At 53.6% G+C, this 5,969-nt stretch overlaps 1 pseudogene; it reads right to left on the reverse strand.

Annotated features, from left to right (window-relative positions):
* Positions 1-2,773: 2,773 nt before the first annotated feature.
* On the reverse strand, positions 2,774-3,804 carry LOC134413859 (olfactory receptor 14I1-like; annotated as a pseudogene).
* Positions 3,805-5,969: the final 2,165 nt, after the last annotated feature.

The raw sequence follows: 5,969 nt of genomic DNA on the forward strand, positions 1-5,969 counted from the left end.
GATCCCTTTTGACACTGCAGGGCCTTGGGGGACTGAGGCACCTGTGTGACAATGTGGGGCCCGAGGATCCAAGGGACATTGTGACACCAAGGGGTCCCATGGAACCAAAGGGCCATTGTGTAACTGGAAGGCCTCATGGAATCATGGAGACCATTGGGACACTCTGGGGCCTCATGGAACCGTGGTGACACCAACATGGCTGGGAGTGTTGATCTGCTAGATGGTAAGAGGGCTCTGCACAGGGCCTTGGACAGGCTGGATCCAGGGCCCAAATCCAACAAGGCCAGGTTTAACAAGGCCAAGTGCCAGCTCCTGCACTTTGGCCACAACAACCCCTGCAGCTCTAAAGGCTGGTCACAGAGTGGCTGGACAGCAGCCAGGCAGAAAGGGACCTGCAGGGACTGATGGGACAGCAGTCTAGACATGAGCCAGCAGTGTGCCCAGGTGGCCAAGAAGGCCAATGGTCCTGGGCTGGATCAGGAATTGTGTGGCCTGCAGGAGCAGGGCAGGGATTCTTCCCCTGTGCTGGGCACTGGTTGGGCAGCACCTTGAGTTCTGTGTCCACTTCTGAGCCCCCAATATAGGAAGGACATGGAGGGGCTGGAGCATGTCCAGGGAAGGGCAACAAGGCTGGGGACAGGTCTGAAACACAAGTGTTGTGAGGAGTAGGTAGGTACTCCTAGAAGTACCTACCTACAGTACTGTAGAAGCTGAGGTAGCTTCATTTGTCTATCATACAGAAGAGGAGGCTGAGGGGAGGCAAGGCAGTGTCAGGGCACAGGTTGGACTTGATGATCTCCAAGGCCTTTTCCAACCTTGCTGATTCTGGGATTCTCTGGAACCACCCTTGGAGCAGTTGCAGGATGTGTCCTGGGCCTCCTCTTCTGAAGCTCCAGCAGCCCAGGTCCCTCAGCTTCTTCTGCAAGCCCCAAAGCCCATCCTGTCAGTCCTGCAGAGCCTCTGCAGCCCCTCCTCACTGCCCAGAACAGGGAGCCCCAGAGCCAGACACAGCAGCCCAGATGTCCCCCCCTGGCCTGGGGTGCCTCTGGCAAGGGAGCAGCACCAGGCACTGCAGGAGCCTACAGACAATTCCTGCAGCACTTGTACGATGATCCTGCTACCCAAGGGACGTTCCCATGGTGCCAAGTCAGGAACTGCAATGGGGAGTGGGGCCAGAGAGGAAAGGGCAAGCAGGGATGGGCTGTTTGCAGGGGAGGGAACAGGGATTGGCAATAGGAAGAAATTTGTGCTGGGGAAGAGTAAAGAAAGCAGAGGTGAAGCCAAGGAAATGGTTCGGGAACCTTTGGGGTGGCTGCCAGGCAGCGCTGGCTCTGAGCAACAGCATCTGCAGTGGGACAGGAAACTCCCATCTGATGGGAACAAACTTTCTGGCTGAGTGCAGAGGCCAGGACAAAGCTGAGTGGTTTCCCAGGTGTCCTCCAGCCCTTGCTGGCCCCAGGGGTTGATGGCATTTGTGCTCCCTCAGGTTCATGTCCCCACAGCAACAGCATGGGGGTGCTCCTGCCTGCTGTGTGCAATGCAAACAGGGGCTGCTTAGCCAGTGCTGCCGTGTCTGTGCCTGCAAGGATGGGGCACCTGTGTGAGCTGGGGGAGAGGCCAGGGCTGCAGAGGGGAGATGTTGTTGGCAGCTCCATCAGGACGCTCTGGGACGCTGCCCTGGGCTGTGCAGTGTACTGGGGATGGATCAGCCCCTGCTCTACTGCTCCTTCCCGTCTGCCCCAGGGCCCTTGCAGAGCCCCAGCCATGCTGTTTGCCCCCAGCCTGCCCACGGCCAGCCTGGGGCTGCTCACGGGGCTTTTCTGTGCTGAGCTTTGGCCTGCGCGTTTTCTTGGGAGAGCCTTGGCAAGGAGTTTGGAGCCCCCAGGGCCTGGCCTGAGGCGTCAGCGCTGCCCCAGCAGTGCCCATGGCCTGTCCCTGCTGCAGCCCCGGCACTGCCACCCCCAGGGCTGTGCCCGGCCCCGAGAGCACTCAGGCCCTACAGCAACACCAGGGCCACCAGGGCAGTGGGGCAGGGCCACGGCAGCAGCACTGACAACACCAAGTGCTGCTGCTGCTGCTGGGCACAGCTGCTGGGCCAGCACTGATCTGCCCCCAGGTCTGCACACAGGCATTGCTGCTGCAGCTCCAGAGAACACAACAAAAGGGCATCTTTGGTGAAAACTTTGCAGAGACATCCTTTAGTTCATTTAAAGCCACTGAGAGCACAGCCTCTCATTGACACAGTCTGTGGCCACAGGGAAGGTGCAGAGAAACAAAATGGGTAATGGCACAAGCAATGACATTTATTTGTGGGCAATATTAAAAAAAATAAACAAAGGAAAAAAACAAACACAATCAAACCCACAAGTAGATGACTTTAATTACAAGTGATTTGCAGAAACTGGCAGCAGTTTAATGTTCCTGAAATTATCCAGTCATCAGTTGTTGAGGACTTTTTGCAGGTTGAGTTTTTGCAAGACTGGCCACATTCAGCTGATGAATAATCCAACCTGCTTGTAATAATGGAAAATAGATGTGTTCACAAATAATTGATAATGGATGTATTCAGAAACATGGTCGGTATATCCTTGAAAAAGATACAAGAAGAAGAGTCATTAGGACTCAGCAATTTTGTCAGCAAACTTGGGAAAGTGAGGAAAAAGAAAAAGCAATGGGTAAGCCAGATGACTGCAGCAAGACGCATGAAAAATTAGATGATCTAATCAACATTCTATTTTAGACATGTGAACAGCTAGGATTAACCAATCATGTATTAGATAGAGACGCGTGGACAGTAGAGATTTATTATAAATACAACTCTTTTAAAGATAGTAAATTTGGCTTCACTGGATTATATTACTTATGTCTTGATGTCCCTGAATCACTGCACCCCGCAAATAGTCTCCACACTGCAGCTTTGAGCTCCTGGTTCCTCAGGCTGTAGATGAGGGGGTTCAGGGTTGGAGTCACTACTGAGTAAAGAACTGACACTGACAAATCTATGGTTGGGGAGGAGATGGAAGAGGGCTTCAGGTGAGCAAATGTGCCAGTGCTGAGGAACAGAGAGACCACAGCCAGGTGAGGGAGGCAGGTGGAAAAGGCTTTGTGCCGTCCCTGCTCAGAGGGGATCCTCAGCACAACCCTGAAAATCTGCACATATGAGAAAACAATGAACACAAAACAGCCTAATGCTAAACACACACTAACAGCAATGAGCCCAACTTCCCTGACATAGGATATGGAGCAGGATAGCTTGAGGATCTGTGGGATTTCACAGAAGAACTGTCCAAGGGCATTGCCTCGGCACAAGGGCAGGGAAAATGTATTGGCTGTGTGAAGCAGAGCATAGAGGAAGTCACTGGCCCAGGCAGCTGCTGCCATGTGGGCACAAGCTCTGCTGCCCAGGAGGGTCCCCTAGTGCAGGGGTTTGCAGATGGACACGTAGCGGTCATAGCACATGATGGTCAGGAGGCAAAATTCTGCTGAGATGAAGAACATAAAGAAAAAGAGCTGAGCTGCACATCCTGAGTAGGAGATGGCCCTGGTGTCCCAGAGGGAATTGTGCATGGCTTTGGGGACAGTGGTGCAGATGGAGCCCAGGTCGCTGAGGGCCAGGTTGAGCAGGAAGAAGAACATGGGCGTGTGCAGGTGGTGGCCACAGGCTACGGCGCTGATGATGAGGCCGTTGCCCAGGAGGGCAGCCAGGGAGATGCCCAGCAAGAGGCAGAAGTGCAGGAGCTGCAGCTGCCGCGTGTCTGCCAATGCCAGCAGGAGGAAATGGCTGATGGAGCTGCTGTTGGACATTTCCTACGCAGTGGCATGGGCATCTGTAAAAAAAAGTGATTATTGTATCCTTGGGTTTGGAGAGGACTTTAAATATCCCAGCACAGCTTGGGGGCACTTTCACCCCACTGCCTGCCCAGGGCTCTGCTGCCTGGAGCTGTCCCTTCCAGCAGCTGCATCCCTGTGCCCAGGGCTGGGCCCTGACAGTGCTGCCAGAGCCCAGCCCAGCCCTGGGGGATCAGCTCTGCCCTGCAGACCCCTCAGTGGTCTGGCACTGCCCAAGGGCAGCTCTGGCTCTCCAGGATCTGATGGCAATGTCAGAGCAACACTGAGGAGGCTGGAAAAGTGACACTGATGCTGCCTCTAAGGGGCCCTCTCTTGATTTCTGTCACTGCCTGATTTGTTTAGATCAGAGATATTTTTTTTATTTGCCTCAAGTTCAACTGAAATGAATATTTATGGTCAATTTCTCATTCAGGTAACCCAAAACCATAGATTAAAATAAGGACTTCCCCTTCCCTGCAGCCACTGCCCTGCTGTACTGCCTGGTTTATCTGCTTGGAAATGTTCTGCAGTTAAATGCCATGCGGTGAGCAGTCCCGAACAGTGCAGCATCATCCCCACACAAGGAGAACACTTCCAAGCCTTACCAGCTGTCTCCTCCCACCCAGATCTTGTACCCCAGTGCTGGGAGCAGCTGCCAGGGCTGGCTGAGAGCTGTCCCTGGCAGGCAGCAGAGTCCCTGCCCAAGCACAGTGCCCTGGGCTGCAGGACACTGCTCTGCAGGACAGCCCTGGGCACCCCTGGCTGCTCTGCACAAGAGACAATCAGAGAATGTACTCACAGGGTCTGTAGGCATTGGGATGTTCCAGCTTTAGGAGATCATTCCAGGAGCTGCAGCTGCATTGTCCTGCAGCCAGAGGTTCCTGTGCCAAGGGCTGGCAGTGATTCTGCCCCGGGCACTTCTCAGCACCTTCCCAGCCCTGACTGATTGAAGCTCTCTGTGCCTCTGTGCTGTGCCTGGGGTGGCGGCAGGCAGTGCCCCAGCCCTGCTGGGCTGGCAGAAGAGCTGCTCATCAAGAGAAATGTGCTTTTGAAGCTTTTCTTGATTACCAGGAGCTGCTTCTGTGCCAGGAGGACAGCCCAGCTCAACAGCACAGAGAGAGCACCAGGACTTTAATGAGCCTCTGAGGCTTTGTGCTCAGGCCCTGACCATCAGTCCCTGAGAGGGAGCTGAGGAAGCCTCTCCAGAACTCCACGTCAGAATCCAACTCCAAATTTTCTTGGACTTTTAATGGGTCCCACTGAGGTTCACAACTGAGAAAGTGTCCCCAGGCCCCAGGCAGAGCAGAGAACATCAGGCAGTGATGACAGGTGGGGACAAAGAGAAGCCAAGTCTTGGTGCCCTCGGGCACAGCACGGTCTGTGCCAGCAAGGGCTGGGAGGAGACACCTTGTCGTGAGGCACTGGGGTCTCCTAGCACAGCCCCAGCCAGGCTAGGCACTGTCAGCCCCTTGTCCTGCCTTCAGCATCCCCCCCTAGCCCACATCCCAGTGGCCTCAAGGATCTGCTGGAAGGAGTCCCTGGGGAGCCTTGCTCAGGAATGGCCCTGGGGGCTCCTTAATGCTCACAGAGTTTTTCAAAGCACTTTGGGTTTGGCTTTTGCCTTGCAGTCTCTGAGATGTTTTATTGCAAATATGGCCTCCAATTATCTACTTTATTTAGTCCCTGGAGAGCCTTTTTCGGTAACAACACTCAGTGGAGCTCATTAATACTTCAAGTTACTTTAGTTATTTTAAGGTACTTGGTGTTTCTTTTTTGATACAGACTCTGTGAGAGGTTTGTGCAATCATGGCCCCAATTATCTGCTTTAATTAGTCCCTTGAGAGCTTTGTACTGGCATTTAGTGGGGCTCATTAATACTTTGAAATACTCACGATTTTTAAGGTACTCTGGATTTTCCTTTCCACACTTAATCTCTGAGAGGTTTTAGTTCCATCCTGGCCTCCAATTCTCTCCTCCAAGGAGTCCATGAGGAGCCTGTGTAAGGGATGGACCTCAGTGGGACGCATCCATGCTTTGAGACACTTTGGGGTTTTCTTCTGACTTGGACTCCTGGAAAGGTTTGTGCAATCTCCTCTCAGGCCCTGAGGTTTCAGGGCTCAGCTCCAAATGCACTACGGGGC

The sequence above is a fragment of the Melospiza melodia genome, unplaced genomic scaffold, assembly GCF_035770615.1.
Source record: "Melospiza melodia melodia isolate bMelMel2 unplaced genomic scaffold, bMelMel2.pri scaffold_54, whole genome shotgun sequence".
Taxonomy (NCBI): domain Eukaryota; kingdom Metazoa; phylum Chordata; class Aves; order Passeriformes; family Passerellidae; genus Melospiza; species Melospiza melodia.